Raw genomic sequence first — 27896 nt, forward strand, 5'->3', positions numbered from 1 at the left:
CCGTGCGATTAGTAGACGAAAGGACGTGCCTCTCCAATGGGAACCGAAAACATTTGATCGCAAGGTCGTAGGTCAACCGATCCCTCACAGGAAAACACGTCTGATGTATTCTATTCGACACTGGTGACGGCATGTGCGTCACATGACAGGAATATGTTGTCGACCCACCTAACTTGTACACTTGGCGAATGGGTAAAAAGACTCTTCTACCTTGCCTGATTTAGGTTTTCTTGTGGATGTGATAATCACTCCCAAAAAAAGTGATCGCATCGAACGGACAGATAATAATTGTCTGAAAATAAAAAATTAAACTTTTCACTAGATGGAAGACTTGAAGCAAGGACCTCTCATTCCCCAGTTCTTCACGCTAACCACGGGACCACGGCGCTCCTGACCTCACATGAACCTTGATGTTGCCTCTCCTGACCATGGGCTACTCAGTTTGTATATATTTTTTTTTCATAGTTCCTGTTTTCTCGATTGATCTGTGTTTAGTTTTTCAGGGCCTGTCCACTGTGCCAACTTATGACTAAATCTGAGGGGGGTGCGATGGGGAGGTTCCCTTGTGAGTCACCATTCCTCCTCATAATAAATCTGCAACTCACGTAGTTCCAAAAGTGCGTCCATGCATTACAATGTACACTCAACGAATCCCGCTTGCTGCACACCGCAGCTATCCACGACAGTACTGCCATCGCAGCCTAACAACTGTTTCCCTCACTACAGGTCTTCAAATATGTCATTTTCCTTTACGGGTATTAACACATCCAATAACATCATCAAAAAATACCTATCTTACATCGGAATAAGAAACCACCTTTATCATTAATATTTTTTTCCTATTTTGGTGGAAATTCTACCGTAATATGGTATCCTATGGAAATGAGCGTTTGGCGTCATTGGCCGGGAGGGTTCTTACGGGGCAGGTCCGGCCACCTTGGTGCAGATCTTATTACATTCGACGCCACATTGGGTGACCTCTGCGCCGGATGGGGGTTGAAATGATGATGAAGACAACACTACACCCAGTCCCTGAACGGAGAAAATCCCCGATCCAGCCGGGAATCGAAGCCGGGCCCGTAGGACGGCAATCCGTCATGCTGACCACTCAGCTATCGGGGTGGACATGGTATCCTATAAGATACACCGACATCGGTTCTACTCAAGTCGCCATTACTGTCTCACAGAGGTTTGGCATGGCCTCCTGGGTGCGCGCGGTCTCTGACTTCAGTGATGTTCAAATAGCGGCGTGCATGGTGGGAATAGTGTAACCTCCCCCTCACTTATCGACCTTAATGACAGTGAAAAATTAAACCGCGTGTACCTAATGGAAATTTGGGAAAAGCAATCGTCACCGAGGTTAATTTGTCGGTAAAGAGGGAGGAAAGGGTTACATCTAAATGAAAGGCAAAATGCTAATGAAACTGGTGGAAATTAATTTTGAAATAGGGGTAAAGTTAATAAAGAAAGTAAATGTGCGGCCGTTACGTTAACAATCAACTAGCGGTAATTAGATATTTGAGATTTGGGGAAATTACGGTCGCCAGTCCTAAGGACAATCACTATAGTAACTGAAAAAGAAAGATTATTACGCATATAATTAGCACTAGAAGCGTGGCAACTGAAGGTTGACAAGTGTAGTGTGAAAACTGAAAGTTTGTCAGAAGTAATAAATTTCGCTACACTCTGACTTAATTTACCAAAAAATTAATAAAACAGGAAAATCGAAAGTTAATTTAGTGACTGAAGTTAATAGTGAGCTTTCTTTCTGAAGCACATCGAAATTCAGTAAAATACGGTTGGTCTTGGACTACCTCAACAATCATTTCAAAAGCTACTTGAATCTACGCAATTTAGAAATAAGAGATTTAACTTTGAACTTGAATTAAATGATTCTGAACAATTAACAATATTAAAATTTAGTACGTACCAAGCTGAGCTGCAGACACAAGTAAGCTAAAATACGGTAACAAAACTCGCACTCTTAATTTGTGCTTGTGTAATCTGAATATTGTAGCCAGCTATGAATACCTTAACTGAACTTTGAAATTAAAGCAGTGAAATATTATTATTTTAATGCTGGCGTTTGAATTTCAACGACACTCGGGTTCATTCCGGAAAAGGAAGGGACCCTGCTTGGTAATGCGATTGGGACAATGAGCAACAAAGGTTCATGCTAAGTTGCTGTAATTTTGTGATGCAACAATTTTAAAAGTTTGAAAAGCTGAGGTCTGCCATACAGTTCTAAAACTTTACGTGCTTCCAGTCTTCCTTGTTGGTTGATTGAAGGTTTGAAGCCGTCGATCGAGGATGTGGCGACAGTCACTCATTGTCGGCCGTCGCTGTTGCAGAAGCTGGATGTTGGCGCGCCTTCTTCTCGACACGGTCACCAGACGAAACGGGCTCTTGATGTGCGCCAGCTAATGCTTCCCGTCCGCGACACAGTGTCAGAAACTGTCATAGCAAGTCGAGCGCAATTACATGCTGCCAAACCCCGAAAGCGCGGCAACTCGCGGGAGCTTCACACAGCACACCTGCTCCACTCGCTACTCCAGCCAGACTCTCTCTCTGCCCACGCTCCACGCGACAGAGTTAACACTACCAAAGATCCTACACACTTTGATTCTTCACACGACCTATCGATGTAATCGTTCGATAGTAGTTTTCCCTAGGCAAGACCCAGCGTAAAAATACAAATAATATTTACGAAACAAACCAATTATACATCGACATAAATGCATAAATATATATATATATATACAAACAGTAAAACAATTACAATATGTAAAGACACAGAAATGTCATATATTCAGGTAACAAAAATAAGGAAAACAAATTTATAGTACACTAGATGGAAATAGGAGGATATGCATTTCCGGCGTTACAATAGGATGACCATGTCTAACCTATATTGCGGAAAGGCCGATAGTGAGCCATACAAGTGAAGGCTCCTGACATGATTGTGCGTCGGTGTTGTGGGCTTGGGCTGTGGAAGGCTCTGTGGCGCAAGTACGGATCCTGCGGTGTGCCATAGGGGAGTTCGCCCAGCTGCTGAATTGGGTCTGTATAGCCGTATCGTACGCTACGTTTGGCCGGACTTCCCTGCTGTCAGACTTTTGGTGAGCTCGCTCTATCCGGTTTAATGATAACAGTGAGGAGCGGTTAAGTTTACTCCTGCTGGTTGTTCAAGTGTCGAGTTCGGCACTGGTAGTGTGAACGTCATACTCGAGATGTGTTTACTCACGTACGCATGTGAATTAAAAATCTGTTGGGACACGTCCGGCAGTTCTATTTGAAGCTTTGTAAAACTTGTTGATTTCAAGGGATTATGAGTCCGCTGTACCAAGGTACTTGCTGCTAAACGATTTGTTACGTAATATTGCCTGTGTCAATACCATGTGTTTTTTAAAACTTGTTGGATGTGAGGTCCGACAGTTATGCAAAACACCGTTTTTTCTCAGTACCCAAACATGTTTCGGCACCACTGCGCCATCATCGGTGGGTTTTCGTTTTTATTTAGTCTGCAATGTGAACATTTTTGTTAAATGATTATAAAATTATGCGCATCTTTAGTTCAAACAACAGATCGTTTCTTTTGTAAATACCTTTACATTTGGAGTGAATGAATTTTCTGGATTCCTTGTGTGATAATTACTACAGGTAGCTTGTCATCTGCAGCCAAACGATGCTGATGAGGAAGTTTTGCTGGGAGTTAACCTATCTTCTAGAATGTAGTTTAGTTTGTCGCGATGGTGTCGCGCCTATATTCGTTTTTACTTACGTTTTCGTGTGTCAAGCACTTCCATTCTTCGCATCATGCTGAGGTGTTCTGATGCACACGTAACTATAACAAGTATTTTCCACAAATAACGTAGTAAAACACTTTTCATTTCACCAAAGCACAGTGTGATTGTGGTTTGTTGTGTGTCCCAGCCCAGTCAGTGTTCATTTGTTCACCAGAGAGTTCGGCACCAAATTTGAAATTAGTTTTCATTTTATCTTTGTGTGTGTGTGTGTGTGTGTGTGTGTGTGTGTTTTCTGTGAGCTTCTTAACTGTGTGTGTTGTCTTTTATATGGTATTCCTTTTGTGTGTAGATGGAGCGTCTTGGCACATTTTAGTGCATCTATTTTCGTGTGCGTGCGTGTGTGTGTGTGTGTGTGTGTGTGTGTGTGTGTGTGTGTGTGTGTGTGTGTGTTTGTGTGTGTGTGTGTGTGTGTGTGTGTGTGTCTGTGTGTAGAATTTATCTGTTTGTGCTGTTTTTATTTGTAAAGTTCCTTTAATGTGATAAATAGTGTGTTAAATGTATAGTGTATTCGTTTAAGACCTGTTTTCCTTCTGTTGTTGCCTTCTGTATATGGAAGTTTTCCTTAATGGTCAGTTTGTTGTATAGGCTGTGGCAGGGTTTTAGTATTCTTGAGTCTAAATTTGTAAATTTGTTGGCGAAATCTAAATGTGTTTGGTAAAGTTCAGTGTTGAGCGACTGCTTTTTACCGTATAATTCCCTAATATCCTGCTTTAGCCACAAAATCTCCACTTTATTTGGTGCAGATGACTTTCTAGATCTCACCATACGTAAAACAAACAAGACACACAACTTCACAATATTCAGGAAATCGACAACCACAAGCACCACCATTCACAACCTATCAAACCACCCATTGACGCATAAGCATGCTAACTTCAAATTCATGCTCCAAAGATTAAACTGAACACCCATGAACAATCAGAACTACACACAATGAAACAAATAGCAGTAGAGAATGGTATACTACCCATATGGAAGACAAGTTGAATCTAAAAATGTACAAACAGTACAAAAATGAACATACCACACACACACAAATCCTTACCCACCACAGAACAACACAAAACACAAACAATGACCACACACGAGACACAACACAGCAGCAACACACACACTATACGAAATGGCACATATTCACCTACAAGAACAAGATTGTTCACAGAATAGGCAACATATTAAACAAACAGAGACTCCAAAACGGATACAGGATGGAGAACACAACACAGATAATGATCAGAACGCAAGATACACCCATGTATAAATTTAACAGATCAGGAATATATGAACTCACATGCAACACTTGCCAGTCAATGTACATAGGACAAACATGTAGTAACTTCAAAACAAGATACTCAGAACATCTCAGAGCTTTAAAAAGCAACAGCTCCCATAGCACATTTGCTGACCACCTTGTAACCAACAATCGCCACCCAACCACAATAGAAACAGACTTAAGAGTACTAAAACCCAGCCACAGCCTATACAGCAAAATGACCATTGAGAAAAACTTCCATATACAGAAGGCAATAGGAGAAGGAAAACAGGTCTTAAACGAATACACTACACATTTAACACACTATTTAACACATTAAAGTAACTTTATAAATAAAAGCAGCACAAACAGATAAAGTCTACGCACACACACACACACACACACACACACACACGAAAATAGATATACTAAAATCTGCAAAGACGCTCCATTTACACACAAAAGGAATACCATATAAAAGACAACACACACAGCTAAGAAGCTCACAGAAAACACACACACACACACACACACACACACACACACAAAGATAAAATACAGACTAATTTCAAATTTGGTGCCGAACTCTCTGGTGAACAAATGATCACTGACTGGGCTGGGACACACAACAAAACACAATCACACTGTGCTTTGGTGAAGTGAAAAGTGTTTTACTACGTTATTTGTGGAAAATACTTATTATAGTTGCGTGTGCATCACAACACCTCAGCATGAAGCAAGGAATGGAAGTGCTTGACACACGAAAACGTAAGTAAAAACGAATATACGCGCGAAAACATCGCGACAAACTAAACTACATTCTAGAAGATAGGTTAACTCCCAGCAAAACTTTCTCATCAGCATCGTTTGGCTGCAGATGACAAGCTACCTGTAGTAATTATCACACAAGGAATCTAGAAAATTCATTCACTCCAAATGTAACGGTATTTACAAAAGAAACGATCTGTTGTTTGAACTAAAAAGATGCACATAATTTTATAATCATTTAAAAAAAATGTTCACATTGCAGAATAAATAAAAACGAAAACCCACGATGATGACACAGTGGTGCCGAAACATGTTTGGGTACTGAGAAAAAACGGTGTTTTGCATAACTGGCGGACCTCACATCCAACAATTTTTAACTGCAAACACGGCAAACACAAGGAGCTGCAAATCAAAATTATGAACAAGTGTTTTTCCTGTTGTAGAACCTTGTAATCTGTCATTTACATCTGGAAGGTTCGGGTATGCCTAAGGCAGTAATTACTGTCAGGTCTGACGGACCGAAACAGGCGCCCCAGTCAGATACGTTAATTGGTATTCTAGTAATAGTATTTTCCCGTTTTCATTCAGTTACTGTGATGCTCAGCACTGTAAATCGTAAGATTTCGGTTTCTTTGAATGTGCAGAGAGCTTATTTATACCGCCCTGCGAATAATTAAAATTACCTAATTTTCCTTGCTTGCCTGCTTGTTGTTTATCTAATGGTTTAGGTTTAAAATTTTGTGCATTCATTTTTAATTTTAATTGGTCCTGAATACATAGAGCTATCTCTGTTCTGTCGTGAAGGCTTTAACGTTAAAACTTTTTCGTTGTCTAGTCAAGTGCTGTTACCTGACGTCTAAGGACGTGTCTTGTATATTTGATTCATCTTGTTGCCTTTGTGCGTTGACAGGTGAGATTTGCGTGAATTGCCTACTTCAAATTGAAGCTTAATAGAATAGACAGTTGAATTGTGCGTTTATCTTTTAATGTATCTGCTGTTTAATTAAAGGCAATAATATTTTCCTCTTTCTGAATTTTTTAAACTAAAATTTCTAGTGTAGTTCTGAATACAAACAGCTCTGATTATTTCTTGCTATTTAATAATAACAATAATAATTTTTTTTAGTTTCTATTTGATTTATTTGCTTGTATGAGCAGCGTCATTTATTACTAACTGGAAGATATTTACTGAAGTTGTAGTAAGTTCGGTTGCGTCTGTCAGTGGATGCCAGGTGCGAATAAATCTGTGTAAAGGTCCTATGCTCGTGGATTGTTTATGATCTGATCCGATAAAACAAATAATTATTTGTTTAACTGTGGTTCACCTTGTTGTATCTTGTAGTGTATCGTGTGTCAGCTTTTGTTAAAAAATTGAAGAAACACCTATGTCGAAATTGTCCAAGTTGTTGTTTAACAGATTGTTTAATAAATTGTTTAAATCTACTCAAAGGTTTTCGCATCACCTATCCTCAAATTCCGTACCAATATGGTAATATGGTTTGTTGGTAATTTGGTTCGTTAGTATAGGGTTATTTGTTGTTGTGCAAGCGGAAGGGCAGGCAACATTTTCTTCTGGATCGACCTGTTAGTGTTATAAACAAAATCGGCATTGTAGCCATTAACATGAGCAATATATCTGACTATGTTCATTTCTCGATTGAAAGCTGCCTGAAGGCGGAACCATATGCAGTCTATGCAGGAACACTCCGCTGTTTTTTCTTTCTTTTTTTTCTTTTTCCTTTTCTTTTTAAATAGCTAATTGGATGATTCGATGGCTGGTGAATCACCACGTCTGTGGTAGCCGGCTTCCTGCAGATATCATAGGAAATCTTTAACTCGTTGATCGTTAGTAACAAATCCAAATATGGAAGGGAGCCGTGTTCACTACATTGAACAGTGAAATGCATGTTCGTACTTAAGCTCTTAAGTTCTTTTGAGAGGGCCCCACATTCATCTTTTGATCCGTTGTAGAGTACTACAATGTCGTCGACATAGCGATCTCATTTTCTAAGTTGGTAACGAAAATATTTGCTAGATAAGATAAGGGGCAATCCACGGCTAAGCCCTAGCTCTCTAACAACAAATTGTCCCCAGACCTGAAATAAATGTATTTGACAATTACGTCAAGCAAATGGATTACCTCATTTATTTCTTCGGTAGGGCCATTATCAAAAGAACATAAGTTGTTGTTTACAATAGTCCGAACCTCATCCGTCGATACTGAGGTGTACATACCAGTAACATCCAAGGAATCTAAATCTCTTCCTTGTGATAATGTTAACATGGATAAGTTTTATTAAGATGTTCCCTCTATAGAATATTTAGATTTAGCGGGTGTGTGAAATTTTCATTTAGGTACGAAGTTACAAGCTTTGCGGTACTGGACGGATAGGAGACTGTTTTCGTGCAGCTTAATTTTGGCACTTAGTTTTGGGGCAAATCAAGGATATCTTTTCTGCTGGTTCTGGGAAAACTATGAAATCCTTTTTTTTTAAACTTGCTAAACATTTTGATGTTAAGACATTTCTGCATTTGACCGTCAGGTTCTCGGTAAAAAATTTTGGACCTTACTTCATGTTGCTCTTTCGTAAGTATAGCCAACGTAATTCCTTTTCCGTTGCGTATAATTATAGAGCTATTGATTTCTAGTTTCTGATTAATACTCTTTATGATGTGGACTGTACAATTGTTTAGACAATTGTACAACAAAAAATTAAAAAAATAACTATGTATAGACTGATTTCGGTTGCCAACATAGAAAAATTATACGTAAATGACTGGTGTCTGTTGATAACTGAGATACGTATACAAGGTGACAGGTAAGTGAGTTCAGGAATGGTGTTGCTAATGCTTGTCATTTTTCTGCAGGATATAAGCACGAAATATTCCTGGAGCATTAAATTTTCTTTTAGTATTTGCTAGAACAAAACCCGAAGAGTGATTTAACTGTCATAGAAAGAGCCCAACTTTATTATTAATTTTACGCGTAATACGAGGGCAGACGAGAGATACTAAGTAGCTGGCGATGATACATAAGTGTAGAGGTATTATGACACAATTTTCGAGGACCGTTATTCCATTTCATTAAGAAGTTAGTAATTTTCACCAAGATGTCTCTTTCTGTTAAAAGTAATCTCTTGTGGGAAACTGAACGGTGCCGCATATATACACCAGAGAGACAACTTCAGCAGTTCCAAAACGTCTGGGTCTGGTAACCTCACATGTCTGAGCACCTTTCCCCAAGTTGTTAAAATGAACGGAGGTTGACCATAAAAAGTTGCACTTCTCTGTACAACCGACTGCTACCTTTGAGTGCCATTGCTTTCAATAGAACCCAAAGCTAGGTGTCGGTCCCATCTTGTACAGGCAATACACATCTTCCATTGGTAGTGCAGTCAGCTTCCAGGCCATGTGGACCTTTAGTTCAGGTGCCATGTTGCAGTTTATTTGAGTGTCTAATTCTAGAAGTTTGACCACAAACGCGGTTTACCATCTTGTTGCTCATTAGTCATGACAAGTATATACTTGCAGTTTACGATCACATACAGACCACAGACGACTTTACACTTTAATCATGGTTGGCCATCAGTAGGATAAGATTCTGAGATCTACCTGGTTAGCCGCACACATTGGTGTGCTGGCCAGCCCCGATGCGGTTTTTAGGCGGTTTCCCACATCTTACTATGTGAATACTGGGCTACCACCAGTTCATAAACATTTAGAAAAAGTTCGCCCACTTTCACATGAGATACTACTGGACGCAGATAGTTTGGGCACACAAATTTCGTCTCTCCTCGTGGTTGGCTCTCATTACATACCACAGTAGAGACCATCATGGGTGGGACTTGTGACTTCCGTGGTCGATGATGGCGTTCGACACAGAAAGGCATGAAAGTCACCAAGCAACACCTGCTGAGTTATTCTTTACCTTCGAGGTTACTACTCCGCTGAGTAACTTATGGTCCCTTGTGGACCCGTTTGTGGCGGAAGCATTATCATAGCAATTGGTTACTCAGTGGAGAAAGGCCAAGAATAATATTTAGCCAGCTCGTAGGCATAAGATGGAAAATACAACAGGGGGCAACAGCCAACTTCTTGCCAACTGGGAGACAAGGTAATGGTTAAGAATTTCGCGGCCATCAGTAAAGCAGTGGACAAAATTATCAAAGAAAGTCTACCCTGTTTTACCGATCCCTGGGAGGTAATAGCATTCCTTTTTTTCCCTTTACTGTTATTTCATCCCCATCACCGCAAGTGGAAGATGGGCTGTCGGCAGTACAATATTCAGTTGTTTGGCAATTAAATTAAAAAATATAAAGAGAGAGAAAAAATAGAGCCTTTTTTCTATTTTAAATTAAAAATCAAGGAAAACAGCTAAAAAACTAAAATAAACACATTTTAAAAATACATCACAGAATGGTGACATTCTTCTGAGGAAACACTGAAAATTGGAAGGAGCTGCATTGGGTATGAAGTATTTCAGGAAGAGAGAATACATTCCATAGGGTCGAGGGGTGTGGATAGAAAAAATAGGGATCTGTAGGTAGGAAAACTATGCAGATGAAGATAGGGGTTGTTGTGGTTACTAGGAATACAGAAGGTGAGAAAGACAGAGGGTAAAGTGTAGTTTGGTGTGGGTAGGGAAGTAGTAACAAGACAAAATGGATGGAAATGTATGGAGACAGAAAGGAAGAGAGGAGCCCTAATGTTGAGTAGGACAGGTGGGAAGAGTTCAAGCTGGTAGAAGGGACAAATATTGGGGCAGATCTCATTGTGTGGGAGAGGGAACTGGTTGAAATTTCTCTAGGATAGGGTATGGAGTGTATAGGTGTAGGGATAGTGGGATGTGTTTGTAAAGGTACAGCAGCACACCAAGATTGGTGATCCGAGAGCAGACAATGAAATTAGTGTAATCTAGTCTGTGGATGTTACAGGAGATACGGAGGTGTTCGACGTGGGTGAGGAGGGTGAGAAGTTGATGAGATGGTAGAGGATCCATGTGGAGGAAGGTAAACGAATCCAGAAAGTGGGACAGAGTGCATGGTGTCCAAGGATTTGGAGGGACGTTCCTTACCCCAGTTACCTTGCTCTCATTCGATCCTAAGAGCAAACGTACTATGAGCGTTCATCTTTCCCAGATGAAAATGGTAAGCAATGGCCTGGTTGATTAATGTGTCTTCTGTTGTTTTTCTAAAGGGACTTGCTGGTGAGTCAAGAGCGAGGTAGTACGGCGAACACCCCTAATGTGGGCCATGAGTTGCTGAGACACTAACAAGAAAAGTGTGTTGTACTCGACCTGAGATACGGCCTAGTGGCTTGGCTGCGGAACTATGTTGTATTGTAGTTGGCATTCCTGATTACTATTGACAGTTCTGGAAAGAACTACCTGACGGCAGTGGACTCAGTCACAGCTAAACTTCCTGGAAGGGAGCTACACGAACTGTGAAATTAATGGTAGTTTCTTCTAAACCTGAAACGTCAGCTGGGCTAAGTTGTGTGTCGTGTGTCAGCGCTCTCCACTCGCTTGGTAACTGCAGTGAGGGTATTTGAGATGTATGACTAATCCAGCTTATTTTAAACGACTATGGTACTGTGCTCACAGGTGGCACCTCCGTCTAGACCTTGTGCAGCTTGTGTAATTAGTAGTCGCTGGCCCTTGCTTTTTGTGTACATTTTCCCAAGTGCAAGTAAAATTACGTGCATTGGCCAAGATTAATGTATCATCTATTTATATAAGTGAGCTAAGGCTCACTGACTTTATAGGCAATTACTGTCAAAGCGCTTGTCTAATATGATTGGTTGGTGGTCCTCCGGATTGTCGAAACTTGACTGCTTAGTGTGAATTGAGTAATACACTCCTCGAAATGGAAAAAAGAACACATTGACACCGGTGTGTCAGACCCACCATACTTGCTCCGGACACTGCGAGAGGGCTGTACAAGCAATGATCACACGCACGGCACAGCGGACACACCAGGAACCGCGGTGTTGGCCGTCGAATGGCGCTAGCTGCGCAGCATTTGTGCACCGCCGCCATCAGTGTCAGCCAGTTTGCCGTGGCATACGGAGCTCCATCGCAGTCTTTAACACTGGTAGCATGCCGCGACAGCGTGGACGTGAACCGTATGTGCAGTTGACGGACTTTAAGCGAGGGCGTATAGTGGGCATGCGGGAGGTCGGGTGGACGTACCGCCGAATTGCTCAACACGTGGGGCGTGAGGTCTCCACAGTACATCGATGTTGTCGCCAGTGGTCGGCGGAAGGTGCACGTGCCCGTCGACCTGGGACCGGACCGCAGCGACGCACGGATGCACGCCAAGACCGAAGGATCCTACGCAGTGCCGTAGGGGACCGCACCGCCACTTCCCAGCAAATTAGGGACACTGTTGCTCCTGGGGTATCGGCGAGGACCATTCGCAACCGTCTCCATGAAGCTGGGCTACGGTCCCGCACACCGTTAGGCCGTCTTCCGCTCACGCCCCAAAATCGTGCAGCCCGCCTCCAGTGGTGTCGCGACAGGCGTGAATGGAGCGACGAATGGAGACGTGTCGTCTTCAGCGATGAGAGTCGCTTTTGCCTTGGTGCCAATGATGGTCGTATGCGTGTTTGGCGCCGTGCAGGTGAGCGCCACAATCAGGACTGCATACGACCGAGGCACACAGGGCCAACACCCGGCTTCATGGTGTGGGGAGCGATCTCCTACACTGGCCGTACACCACTGGTGATCGTCGAGGGGACACTGATTAGTGCACGGTACATCCAAACGGTCATCGAACCCATCGTTCTACCATTCCTACACCGGCAAGGGAACTTGCTGTTCCAACAGGACAATGCACGTCCGCATGTATCCCGTGCCACCCAACGTGCTCTAGAAGGTGTAAGTCAACTACCCTGGCCAGCAAGATCTCCGGATCTGTCCCCCATTGAGCATGTTTGGGACTGGATGAAGCGTCGTCTCACGCGGTCTGCACGTCCAGCACGAACGCTGGTCCAACTGAGGCGCCAGGTGGAAATGGCATGGCAAGCCGTTCCACAGGACTACATCCAGCATCTCTACGATCGTCTCCATGGGAGAATAGCAGCCTGCATTGCTGCGAAAGGTGGATATACACTGTACTAGTGCCGACATTGTGCATGCTCTGTTGCCTGTGTCTATGTGCCTGTGGTCCTGTCAGTGTGATCATGTGATGTATCTGACCCAAGGAATGTGTCAATAAAGTTTCCCCTTCCTGGGACAATGAATTCACGGTGTTCTTATTTCAATTTCCAGGAGTGTATATACTGCAGATTCCGATAATCCACGAGAAGTTAAACGAACTTCGCCTTTTGCCATTTAAAACTGTTGTCTTCTGTGGATGTATTATTGCTAAGCAGTGCGAGCCTTTCATGGTAAATATAATAAATGTATCCCAGATTGGTGCGGTAAAATTACAACGATTATTGGTGAGCACTAACTAAGATTTCTTTGCAGATTATCTCAGCTCTTGTATTGTGCACAGCGTTGTGTTGCTGTAGCAGTTGCACAATGAAATATATCCTATGGTGCATTCCAGTGTGTAATTTTACGTGACAGTGGAATGGCTAACCACATGTACACTCCACTGATGGAGTAAAACAGTCTGGTTGCAGGAATTTATTTCTCAGTCAGTTGTATTTCGTAGTTGTCAAATTTAATCCAGATGTTTTAGCACTGTTAGTTAAACTATTAGTTGTCTTTTATTAAACAGTAGTGTGTTGTGTTTGATTTAACTGTAAATCATTAATTGCAAATTACTTTTAAATTCAAGCTACTATTTCATATTACAGTTCATTTTTAACTACTTGTGTTTTGGGTTGTAGTAAAGTAATAAGCTGACACGTGACCACATTTAAATTTAGTATAAATTAGTGGATGTTGAAGTAAATTTTTATCATATTTCAGTTTTCCTTGAGTTATATCTTAACGAGGTAAATCTTTATAATGGTTTCAAGTTTTTTTTTAAATGATATCTTGTCGAGTTGTGTAGTTGATTGATCAAGAGCTTGACTCGGAATGTGAGCACATGCTCTTCACTTTAAGAGAGTTATCTCTTGTTTTAGAGTATATGTTATTAGTAATAAATGTATCAAATTGTCCTTCTGCACATTATTCACCCAGATCTCTCTCCACATCCCCATGTGATACATATATGTGATGTATATGCACAGAGAAACAAATGATTACGATCTGAGAGAAATTGGATGATTTGCTCACGACAAAGAGCTTCGGAAATTGAGCAATTCAATAACGCGTTGGTCCACTTCTGGCCCTTATGCAAACAGTTATTCGGCTTGGAATTCATTGACAGGGACATCCTGTGGGATGTCGTGCCAAATTCTATCCAATTTTCGAGTTAGATAGTCAAAATCCCGAGCTGGTTGGAGGGATCTACCAATAATGCTTCAAGTGTTCTCAACTGGGGAGAGATCAGACGTCCTGCTGGTCAAGACAGGGTCTGGCAAGCGGTAGAAACACTCACCGTGTGCGGGCGGGCATTAGCTTGCTGAAATGTAGGCCCAGGATGGCTTGCCATCAAGAGCAACAAAATGGGGAGTCCCCAAACACGTCTTCGTTGGTCATCGGGGCTCAGTTCGAAGCGGCACTTATAACTGAAGACAACGCTACTCCAGTTGATGAGATTCCAGGCCGAAGATGTGTGGAGACGCCCCGGTCAACAGTGGGATGCCAGCCTTGACTGACGGCCGCCGTACGGCCCGACAACCGGGAGTGATCGTCTGGGGCGGCATTACATTTCGCCTCAGGACGCCTTTGGTTACTGTCCGCGGAATCCTTACAGCACGGCGATACGTCGACGATTTTCTAAATCTCGTGATGTTGCCCTTCACGGTAAGCCATTCTCTGCTGTCAGGTGTGTCTCTGGAATTCCTTCGTGGTGCGTCTGTAGTAGCAGACTGGTGTGACAGGAAGACCCGGAGGCAGGAAGGGTATCCGGTTACCCACAACCACACATGCCGATCCTACGGAGATACAGAGTAAATGCCAGAAATATGGAGTAACAGGATAAGAGCCTGATGCTTTGGAGCCCATTTACACGTTCCAGGAAACGCACTACAAAGCATGCGCTAAAGCGAACAGGAAACGTCTCTTAGGATTAGATTCGCCGCAGAGAGCACTTCCCACGCTCGGGTTCCCGGGTTCGATTCCCGGCGGGGTCAGGTATTTTCTCTGCCTCGTGATGACTGGGTCTTGTGTGGTGTCCTTAGGTTAGTTAGGTTTAAGTAGTTCTAAGTTCTAGGGGACTGATGACCATAGATGTTAAGTTCCATATTGCCCAGAGCCATTTAAACTTTAGAGAGCACTTCAGCACTGAGTGTGCAGCCAGAAAAATATGACAGCATCGAGTGCTAAACAGAAATGAGCAATTCTCTCTTTCCCTGTGGCCCCGTATTGTGTGTCGAGGCAACCAACAGCACGAAAAGAAGAAAACGGACGTTGTGGGTGAAAACGGGATAACCAGACTGGAGGAGAGGGCAATTCTGACACTTCTTCAAAAATAACTTGTTTTAGAGGACGTGGCAGTTGCTTTGTTATACAGGAAGGTTGTTGTATTTGAAAGTGCTTCATTGTTCAGGTCCTGAGCGTGCAGAAAAATTGAAGTTAGGGCCGGAACCGAGGTTGTGAATTTCTAAATATTTAGCATGCAGCCATATCACTATACAGGGTGAGTCACCTAACATTACCGCTGGATATATTTCGTAAACCACATCAAATACTGACGAATCGATTCCACAGACCGAACGTGAGGAGAGGGGCTAGTGTAATTGGTTAATACAAACCATAAAAAAATGCACGGAAGTATGTTTTTTAACACAAACCTACGTTTTTTTAAATGGAACCCCGTTAGTTTTGTTAGCGCATCTGAACATATAAACAAATACGTAATCAGTGCCGTTTGTTGCATTGTAAAATGTTAATTACATCCGGAGATATTGTAACCTAAAGTTGACGCTTGAGTACCACTCCTCCGCTGTTCGATCGTGTGTATCGGAGAGCACCGAATTACGTAGGGATCCAAAGGGAATCGTGATGGACCTTAGGTACAGAAGAGACTGGAACAGCACATTACGTCCACATGCTAACATCTTTTTATTGGTCTTTTTCACTGACGCACATGTACATTACCATGAGGGGTGAGGTACACGTTCGACGTGCGTTTCATAGGACGTGGAGGTCGCATAAATTGGCCAGCCCGTTCTCCTGATCTTACACCTCTGGACTTCTTTCTGTGGGGTACGTTAAAGGAGAATGTATACCGTGATGTGCCTACAACCCCAGAGGATATGAAACAACGTATTGTGGCAACCTGCAGCGACATTACACCAGATGTACTGCGGCGTGTACGACATTCATTACGCCAGAGATTGAAATTGTGTGCAGCAAATGATGGCCACCACATTGAACATCTATTGGCCTGACATGTCGGGACACACTCTATTCCACTCCGTAATTGAAAACGGAAACCACGTGTGTACATGTACCTCACCCCTCATGGTAATGTACATGTGCGTCAGTGAAAAAGACCAATAAAAATATGTTAGCATGTGGACGTAATGTGTTGTTCCAGTCTCTTCTGTACCTAAGGTCCATCAACGTTCCCTTTGGATCCCTACGTAATTCGGTGCTCTCCGATACACACAATCGAACAGCGGAGTAGTGATACTCAAGCGTCAACTTTAGGTTACAATATCTCCGGATGTAATTAACATTTTACAATGCAACAAACGGCACTGATTACGTATTTGTTTATATGTTCAGATGCGCTAACAAAACTAACGGGGTTCTATTTAAAAAAACGTAGGTTTGTGTTAAAAAACGTACTTCCGTGCGTTTTTTTATGGTTTGTATTAACCAATTACACTAGCCCCTCTCCTCACGTTCGGTCTGTGGAATCGATTCGTCAGTATTTGATGTGGTTTACGAAATATATCCAACGGTAACGTTAGGTGACTCACCCTGTATACAGATATCTGAAAAATGGGAGTGACAGGAAGCGTAAAATGACTAGGTAGAAATGGCTAAGGTGATGTGTCAAAAGGACAAATGTAAGGCTGTAGAAGCGTCCATGACTATGGAAACATAGATGCTGCCTATAGGAAAATGAAAGATGCCTTTAGAGAAAAGAGAAGCACATGTATGGATTTTAAGAGCTCAGATGGCAAGTCCATTCTAGTTAAATAAAAGACGTTTGAAAAATGGAAGAAATACTTAGAGAGTGTGCATAAAGGGAGCAAAGTTGAAGACAAATGTTACACCCTGTCCAGTCACATTAAGGTGAGCAAGTGTCAAAAGCGTGAATAGCCATCTTCTGGAGCGTGAGAGGTGCAGAAAGAGAGTCAGTGATGTTCTGGAAGGTACCGACTCCAGCGCTGTGGGCGCTGTGGCCAGCTGCACTAAGTGTGTAAGTAGGCTGTTTAGGTTTTCCTATTGGCAACGTTACGTAGCGCTCTACACAAGGACTACAGTGGGTCTGCATCTTTGATGACCCACCAATACCATTATTTCTACAAGGACTACAGTGGGTCTACACCTTTGCTGACTCACCAGTACCATTATTCCTACAAGGACTGCAGTGGGTCTGCGCCTCTGGTGGTCCACCAATACCGTAATCTCTACCAGGACTACAGTGGGTCTGCTCTGTGATGACCTACCTACCAATATTCTTCAAAACTTCGACTGACTCTGCTGTGGGTCTGCTCTGTTGTGGCCCATTACCTGTCAGCATGTCAAGAGTCAACACTGTCTTTCCGTTGGAAGGACAACACTACTTCTTCAAGACTGCATGGAAATCCACTACTTCCGTGTGCATTTTCTTTTACTGCTCAGACTTTGAGAAAAACACTGCAATTTTACTGCGATGAACAATCTGGACTGTCTTTATGGATTGTGAGAAAATTTTAGCTTTTGACCAACATTGTATCAATAAGTGTGTGCATTTGATATCTTTGTTACTGTAATTATGAAAAATTTTATCAAATCATTATTGGCCACTGCCCAAAACAATTTGTAAAATTTTTTGTGGGGAGCATGGGGGCTGTGTAAGTAGGCTGTTTAGGTTTTCTTATTGGCAACGTTACGTAGCGCTCTATATGAAAATCACTGGCTGTGTTGTGTGCAGTCTGTGGCTAGTTTGCATTGTTGACTGCCATTGTAGTGTTGGGCAGCGGCAGCTGGATGTGAACAGCGCGTAGCGTTGCGCAGTTGGAGGTGAGCCGCCAGCAGTGGTGGATGTGGGGAGAGAGATGGCGGAGTTTTGAAATTTGTTATACTGGATATTATGAACTGCTATGTACACTCCTGGAAATGGAAAAAAGAACACATTGACACTGGTGTGTCAGACCCACCATACTTGCTCCGGACACTGCGAGAGGGCTGTACAAGCAATGATCACACGCACGGCACAGCGGACACACCAGGAACCGCGGTGTTGGCCGTCGAATGGCGCTAGCTGCGCAGCATTTGTGCACCGCCGCCGTCAGTGTCAGCCAGTTTGCCGTGGCATACGGAGCTCCATCGCAGTCTTTAACACTAGTAGCATGCCGCGACAGCGTGGACGTGAACCGTATGTGCAGTTGACGGACTTTGAGCGAGGGCGTATAGTGGGCATGCGGGAGGCCGGGTGGACGTACCGCCGAATTGCTCAACACGTGGGGCGTGAGTACATCGATGTTGTCGCCAGTGGTCGGCGGAAGGTGCACGTGCCCGTCGACCTGGGACCGGACCGCAGCGACGCACGGATGCACGCCAAGACCGTAGGATCCTACGCAGTGCCGTAGGGGACCGCACCGCCACTTCCCAGCAAATTAGGGACACTGTTGTTCCTGGGGTATCGGCGAGGACCATTCGCAACCATCTCCATGAAGCTGGGCTACGGTCCCGCACACCGTTAGGCCGTCTTCCGCTCACGCCCCAACATCGTGCAGCCCGCCTCCAGTGGTGTCGCGACAGGCGTGAATGGAGCGACGAATGGAGACGTGTCGTCTTCAGCGATGAGAGTCGCTTCTGCCTTGGTGCCAATGATGGTCGTATGCGTGTTTGGCGCCGTGCAGGTGAGCGCCACAATCAGGACTGCATACGACCGAGGCACACAAGGCCAACACCCGGCATCATGGTGTGGGGAGCGATCTCCTACACTGGCCGTACACCACTGGTGATCGTCGAGGCGACACTGAATAGTGCACGGTACACCCAAACCGTCATCGAACCCATCATTCTACCATTCCTAGACCGGCAAGGGAACTTGCTGTTCCAACAGGACAATGCACGTCCGCATGTATCCCGTGCCACCCAACATGCTCTAGAAGGTGTAAGTCAACTACCCTGGCCAGCAAGATCTCCGGATCTGTCCCCCATTGAGCATGTTTGGGACTGGATGAAGCGTCGTCTCACGCGGTCTGCACGTCCAGCACGAACGCTGGTCTAACTGAGGCGCCAGGTGGAAATGGCATGGCAAGCCGTTCCACAGGACTACATCCAGCATCTCTACGATCGTCTCCATGGGAGAATAGCAGCCTGCATTGCTGCGAAAGGTGGATATACACTGTACTAGTGCCGACATTGTGCATGCTCTGTTGCCTGTGTCTATGTGCCTGTGGTTCTGTCAGTGTGATCATGTGATGTATCTGACCCCAGGAATGTGTCAATAAAGTTTCCCCTTCCTGGGACAATGAATTCACGGTGTTCTTATTTCAATTTCCAGGAGTGTATATTATGGTTTTCAACACTATTAAGGTAAATACATTGTTTGTTGTCTATTAAAATCTTTCATTTGCTAACTATGCCTACTAGTAGTTAGTGCCTTCCGTAGTTTGAATCTGTTATTTAGCTGGCAGTAGTGGCGCTCGCTGTGTTGCTGTAGCTCGAGTAACGAAGATCTTTGTGAGGTAAGTGATTTGTGAAAGGTACAGGTTAATGTTAGTCAGGGCCACTCCTTTGTAGGGATTTTTGAAAGTCAGATTGCGTTGCGCTAAAAATATTGTGTGTCACTTTAGTGAATGTTTGAGTACGTTCAGTTTTGCTCAGCTGTTTGAAAAGCAAATAGTGTAAGAGGTTTATCAGCACAGTAATTCAGAAATTGTTCTAAGGGGACGTTTCAAGTGTCTCGGCTGAGGCTCTATCACACGAACAACCCGATCGAGAGGGCCCCACAGATTCTCGATCTGGTGTAAACTCAGGATGTTTTGCAGACAAACAAAAATTACGCGAAGCGAAATGTAGTGTGAAGAGAGCTATGCGAGAGGCGTTCAATGAATTCGAAAGTAAAATTCTATGTACTGACTTGGCAGAAAATCCTAAGAAATTTTGGTCTTATGTCAAAGCGGTAGGTGGATCAAAACAAAATGTCCAGACACTCTGTGACCAAAATGGTACTGAAACAGAGGATGACAGACTAAAGGCCGAGATACTAAATGTCTTTTTCCAAAGTTGTTTCACAGAGGAAGATTGCACTGTAGTTCCTTCTCTAGATTGTCGCACAGATGACAAAATGGTAGATATCGAAATAGACGACAGAGGGATAGAGAAACATTTAAAATCGCTCAAAAGTGGAAAGGCCTCTGGACCTGATGGGATACCAGTTCAATTTTACACAGAGTACGCGAAGGAACTTGCCCCCATTCTTGCAGCGGTGTACCGTAGGTCTCTAGAAGAGCGTAGCGTTCCAAAGGATTGGAAAAGGGCACAGGTCATCCCCGTTTTCAAGAAGGGACGTCGAACAGATGTGCAGAACTATAGACCTATATCTCTAACGTCGATCAGTTGTAGAATTTAAGAACACGTATTGTGTTTGAGTATAATGACTTTTCTGGAGACTAGAAATCTACTCTGTAGGAATCAGCATGGGTTTCGAAAAAGACGGTCATGTGAAACCCAGCTCGCGCTATTCGTCCACGAGATTCAGAGGGCCATAGACACGGGTTCACAGGTAGATGCCGTGTTTCTTGACTTCCGCAAGGCGTTCGATACAGTTCCCCACAGTCGTTTATTGAACAAAGTAAGAGCATATGGACTATCAGACCAATTGTGTGATTGGATTGAGGAGTTCCTAGATAACAGGACGCAGCATGTTATTCTCAATGGAGAGAAGTCTTCCGAAGTAAGAGTAATTTCAGGTGTGCCGCAGGGGAGTGTCATAGGACCGTTGCTATTCACAATATACATAAATGACCTGGTGGATGACATCGGAAGTTCACTGAGGCTTTTTGCAGATGATGCTGTGGTGTATCGAGAGGTTGTAACAATGGAAAATTGTACTGAAATGCAGGAGGATCTGCAGCGAATTGACGCATGGTGCAGGGAATGGCAACTGAATCTCAATGTAGACAAGTGTAATGTGCTGCGAATACACAGAAAGATAGATCCTTTATCATTTAGCTACAAAATAGCAGGTCAGCAACTGGAAGCAGTTAATACCATAAATTATCTGGGAGTACGCATTAGGAGTGATTTAAAATGGAATGATCATATAATGTTGATCGTCGGTAAAGCAGATGCCAGACTGAGATTCATTGGAAGAATCCTAAGGAAATGCAATCCGAAAACAAAGGAAGTAGGTTACAGTACGCTTGTTCGCCCACTGCTTGAATACTGCTCAGCAGTGTGGGATCCGTACCAGATAGGGTTGATACAAGACATAGAGAAGATCCAACGGAGAGCAGCGCGCTTCGTTACAGGATCATTTAGTAATCGCGAAAGCGTTACGGAGATGATAGATAAACTCCAGTGGAAGACTCTGCAGGAGAGACGCTCAGTAGCTCGGTACGGGCTTTTGTCAAAGTTTCGAGAACATACCTTCACCGAAGAGTCAAGCAGTATATTGCTCCCTCCTACGTATATCTCGCGAAGAGACCATGAGGATAAAATCAGAGAGATTAGAGCCCACACAGAGGCATACCGACAATCCTTCTTTCCACGAACAATACGAGACTGGAATAGAAGGGAGAACCGATAGAGGTACTGAAGGTACCCTCCGCCACACACCGTCAGGTGGCTTGCGGAGTATGGATGTAGATGTAGATGTAGACCATCCGAGTAAGGCAAACTCATCCTGGTGCTCTTCGAACCTCGCTTGTACACTGTGAGCTGCGTGACACGTTGCATTGTCCTCCTGGTAGATGTCATCGTGCAGAGGAAAAGCAGATTTCTTGTAGGTGTGGAATGGTCCACAAGGATAGATACTCACTTGTTTTAATTCATTGTACCTTCCAGAAAGGAAGGGATGACTCGTGGGATGCCACGAAAAATTCCCCGGACCATAAAGCATGTGCCGGCCGGAGTGGCCGTGCGGTTCTAGGCGCTGCAGTCCGGAACCGAGCGACCGCTACGGTCGCAGGTTCGAATCCTGCCTCGGGCATGGATGTGTGTGATGTCCTTAGGTTAGTTAGGTTTAATTAGTTCTAAGTTCTAGGGGACTGATGACCACAGATGTTAAGTCCCATAGTGCTCAGAGCCATTTGAACCATTTAGCCATAAAGCATGTACGGTTTTGCTTTCAGACTTTTTAAGCTGTACATGCAGTGGCCATCTGTTCGACGGAGTCTAAAGCGTAATTCATCTGAAAAGGTCACCTATCGCAACTCAGTGGACGTCCAGCTGCCTCAGTCAGTATGGGTGTATGAACTAGACGCCTGCTGTGGAGACACACACACAGAAACGTTCGCTGAATGGTCGTTCAGCAGACACTGCGGGCAGCCCCTTTGTTCATCTGGTCCGTCAGTTACTCAGTAGCTGCACATCTATTCGTCCATATACATTTCCGTAGCAGTCGTTCAAACCTGTCATCTTTGAAACTTCCTGGCAGATTAAAACTGTGTGCCGGACCGAGAATCGAACTCGGGACCTTTGCCTTTCGCGGGCAAGTGCTCTCCTTTCTTTCAGGAGTGCTAGTTCTGCAAGGTTCGCAGGAGAGCTTCTGCAAAGTTTGGAAGGTAGGAGGCGAGGTACTGGCATAAGTAAAGCTGTGAGGACGGGGCGTGAGTCGTGCTTGGGTAGCTCAGCTGGTAGAGTACTTGCCTGCGAAAGGCAAAGGTCCCGAGCTCGAGTCTCGGTCCGCCACACAGTTTTAATCTGCCAGGAAGTTTCATATCAGCGCACACTCCACTGCAGAGTCTCATTCTGTCATCTATGGCCTGTGGTGCCCCCCAGTTGTCTCGGCGCCGGTTTTGGATAGCGCCATTTCGCCGCCGATGTTATACTTTAATCACAACGGCACGCATATAATTTACAAGCTTAGCTGTTTCGGAAATTCTTCCTCGCTTGGCCCGAAAACAAATGATCATGCCTTTTGGATGCCAGGTAAATCGCTCAGTTTCTGCATTATGATAAAGACTGCTCTCTTTTCTGTATCGCCGCCACACGCTTTATACAGGTGTAAATTTTAAGTTGGCAAACCAGAATAACTCGAAAAATAAGCTTCACACGAAAAATGTGTAGAATCCAAAATTGATCATTTTCGAGTTTTACCACGAAACAAACAAAACTTATCCGAATCTGCGGGAAAAAATTAATACTTGGGTCAACATTTGTAAAACTCTAAATCCCCTCTCTCAAACCTCACACTATGGGGAGAGAGGGAGAGTTTTAGATTTAGCGAATCACAATTTACGAAGTAAATAAGTATTTTTTATTTATCCGTAACCTTTTTCCACACAAAAATGAGAACATGGATTTTCTCGAATTACAGCGCCAACTACCAAGAATCAAAACAAGTGTTTAAGACAAAATATACGTAGTTTTTTATGTGGAATTTGATTCTGCAATAAAAATGTGGGTTCCCATTTGAAATTTTAAAGTTGCCTCCCGCCCCACCCTCAGGTGACTGGGGTGGCGGGCTACTTCCAGCTATTCCACCTGGGTTGCAAAAAATATTACATAGGCTAATTCATACGAAGCACCTTTAGACATGAAGTAGAATGTAACGACTCTTATTCCGAAGAAGACATATGCTGACAGGTGTGAATATCGCTGAACCATCAGTTTAGTAAGTGACAGCTGCAAAATACTCTCACGAATTATTTACAAGACAATGGAAAGAGTAGTTGAATTAAACATTGTCGAAGATTAATGTGGCTTCTGCAAAAGTGTCGGAACACGTGAGGCAATTCTTCCCCTGCGACGTATCTTAGAAAATGTTGTTGTTGTGGTCTTCAGTCCAGAGACTGGTTTGATGCAGCTCTCCATGCTACTCTATCCTGTGCAAGCTTCTTCATCTCCCAGTACCTACTGCAACCTACATCCTTCTGAATCTGCTAAATGTATTCATCTCCTGGTCTCCCTCTACGATATTTACCCTCCACGCTGCCTTCCAATACTAAATTGGTGATCCCTGGATGCCTCAGAACATGTCCTACCAACCGATCCCTTCTTCTAGTGAAGTTGTGCTCCAAATTTCTCTTCTCCCCAATTCTATTTGATATCTCCTCATTAGTTATGTGATCTACCCATCTAATCTTCAGCATTCTTCTGTAGCACCACATTTCGAAAGCTTCTATTCTCTTCTTGTCCAAACTATTTATCGCCCACGTTTCACTTCCATACATGGTACATTCCATACAAATACTTTCAGAAACGACTTCCTGACACTTAAATCTATACTCGATGTTAACAAATTTCTCTTCTTCGGAAACGCTTTCCTTGCCATGGCCAGTCTGCATTTTATATCCTCTCTACTTCGACCATCATCAGTTATTTTGCTCCCCAAATAGCAAACCTCATTTACTACTTTAAGTGTCTCATTTCCTAATCTAATTCCCTCAGCATCACCCGATTTAATTCGATTACCTTCCATTACCCTCGTTTTGCTTTTGTTGACGTTCATCTTATACCCTCCTTTCAAGCCACTGTCCTTTCCGTTCAACTGCTTTTCCAGGTCTCTGACAGAAGTACGATGTCATCGGCGAACCTCAAATTTTTTATTTCTTCTCCATGGATTTTAATACCTAATCCGAATTTTTCTTTTGTTTCGTATACTACTTGCACAATATACAGATCGAATAACATCGGGGATAGGCTACAACCCTGTCTCACTCCCTTCCCAACCACTGTTTCCATTTCGTGCTCTTCGACTCTTAGAAGATAAGTTATAGAAAAGCAAACGTATATTTACTGCATTTGTAGATTTAGAGAAAAATTTTGACAGTGTTGATTGGAAAGCATTCTTTTAAATTCGAAGGTAGCAGGGATAAAATACAGGGAGGAAAACTTTTACAGAAATCAGCCAGCAATTGTGAGAGTTGAAAGACGTGAAAAGGAAACAGTGGTTTGTAACACCACAGCTCTTATGCTGTATGAATTTATTTTGCTTTTCCTTTATTTAATGTTACGTTGTTGATTTTCTGTAAGTGTGATTGAATCGATAACATAAAATTGTGTACTCTTTTCTTTGTCAAACCTTTGATGTCATGATTTGATTCTATGCAAAGTAGTGTATCTGTAATTTAAAGTTCTTTGTCCCATTTGGAGGGAACAGAACTTATTATATGTAATTGTAATTTTGTGTGAATAATTTTTTGTTGAAGTGTCAATATATGAAAATGTTCTGTTTTATTTAATGTATTTGTTTGCTGTTATGTAAATTGCTGATCCTCACTTAGGGCTCTTAGTTATTCTGTATGTAAAAGGTGTAGTGGTTCCCCTCGGGAACGGAAATGTGCAGAGCGCGCAAATTGTGGTTGGCATAGGTGGAAAAGGTGGAAGTGATAGTCAGTCGGAGACGAGCCACCAGTCGGAAAGGAGCTACCAGTCTGTGCACTGTCATTGTAAAGGTGCATATCGTGCTGATTCAGAGAGAGGCTTTTCCTGCTTCTTTCCAATACCTCGGATGGGTGGATAAATAGCTGGATCTATTCTGGAATTTGTATGAATCATCGCCATGAAGATACGATAAAGTCCGGCAATTCTACCTGTAATTCCACCTACCAACATGCAGTTGCCACCACATTGCGCAATCACTGTAACGTAATACTATATTGATGTACAGTGAAGGATCAGCCTAATGGATGTGTTAGTGTGCTGAAATATAAGGTAATTCATAATGGAATTTATTTACCTACCTTGATTTACTCCTCATCATAACACCTCTCAGGGTCCTCTCCGTTTGAAGTAAAGTGATTACCGAGTGTCCTTACTGAAAGTACGTTGAAGCCTAGAGCTTTGTTAAATAATGCCTTTTGAACTTATTAAAAAGATAGTTAAAGCTAATGTGGTAACAGAGTGAGTTAAAGCAAATGTTATTTGTCCAATAATAATTTTCCTATTGAAACTGTTATTTAAAGTGCTGTTACCAACTTCAAACTTTAGGCTGAGTCTTATAAAGTAAATAATCACGTAGTTGTCTGTAGTAAATTCTAAAAAGGAGAGTCAGTTTCTTGCAATTTTGTCAACATTGTGTTTCGTTGTAGTAAAAGTGGGAAAGCTGCAGTTGTGAAACGTTACATTCTCATGTATGCCAAGTGTTTATCTCTCTTGTGTGCATATTAACAGTATAAAGACCACTCAGTTTGTGTAAACCCTGAAAGTGATAGTGTTTTTCTGTACCTGTTATAATTTTGAAAATAGTTCCTGCTGCTCTAACTGTTAGCTTCAATCTTAAAACATATGTGTGTTAGAGTTCATTGCACTCGCGTGTTGCTAAGTCTAGGTTGTGTGTGTTGTGTTGTCCATTATAGTTACTTATACCTACTTTCATAAACGAGAATGTTAATCTTTCTCTTGCCTAATTAGGCTGGCGACCGTTTCCCTTATTCTATGAACAGTATAGCTAGGCAAAATTTTGTTTGTCACTAGTCCAATATTAACGTAATTCTGACTTTCATTTCCGATAAGCCACTTCCATTAGGAACAATACGGTCAACTTAACAAAATTCCTCTCAGAGGGTAACACTGCTCTGTTGCTTTGTGCCATAGTTACTTTTACAAAATTGTTTTATGTTACAACCTGCTTCTGGCATTGAGGTTATGGTACAGTAGAAGCAGAGAGGGAGTGTTATACGTGGCGCCGCGTGACAGGACGTTGTTCAGTTTGCACCTACAGACGGAAAAAATTATAAGTAGTTAGCATTTTACAAACATTGAGTGAACATAAAACGTCCAGCGGCACGAACCTGTACATTAGTTGATAGAACTAGTAGTGAAAGTTCAGTTTAAATTAAAAATAAAAGGTATCAGTACTTAATAATAGATAAAATGGACAGGAAATTAGAAATAAATCTACACGCGCGAGAGCAGAATGCAACCGAGAGCAGTTCAGGCAGCACACCAGCAGATGGCACGACGCCCGAGTTAAATTACGTACATTATCACGCAGACGTTAATAAACAGATCGAAGCTATGTGTGTAGCGCGTACTAAGCAAGACAATGTAGGCGATGTTATCGAAGACAGTGGCTATGCTGATGAATCAAGGGATATGTTTGAATCACCAAAACCAGAAAGGGGTGTAGGATCTGAACACGAAAAGGCAGTAGAATCTCAAAGTGAAAAGACACCAGATGTGACTGATTTGTTAAAAATGTTGTCTGCACAAATTACAGCACTGGGGCAACAAAATGTAGAACAAAGACAGCTAATTACAGCACTGGGGCAACAAAATGTAGAACAAAGACAGCTAATTGCAGCACAGGGGCAACAAAACGCTGCACAAAATGACAATATTAATGCACAAATTGCAGCACAGGGGCAGTTAATTACAACACAGAGTAGTGATATTAGTAAACAAATGCAAGAGCAGGGTACCAGACTTAGTAAACAAATTGAAGAAGTCAACTCAAGGGTAGGAACAGTGAGTAATGAAATCAAAAATATTAAAAGCGAAATTACTGTCATCAATGGCAATATTGCCAATGTACAAGGACAAATTGATGACATTAACGAAAGATTTGACACTGAAGTAATTAAAATTCAAGATCAAATAGAACCCTTAGTCGTCACTAAAGTAGACGAAAAGGTATTCGGTATTAAATCCGAAATACAAACAGAATGTAACCTGGAATTTGCACAGATCAAACAATCTGTAGCAGAAACAAGTAGAGAATTAACCA

This window comes from Schistocerca cancellata, chromosome 2 (assembly GCF_023864275.1).
Source record: "Schistocerca cancellata isolate TAMUIC-IGC-003103 chromosome 2, iqSchCanc2.1, whole genome shotgun sequence".
In the NCBI taxonomy this organism is placed as follows: Eukaryota; Metazoa; Arthropoda; class Insecta; order Orthoptera; family Acrididae; genus Schistocerca; species Schistocerca cancellata.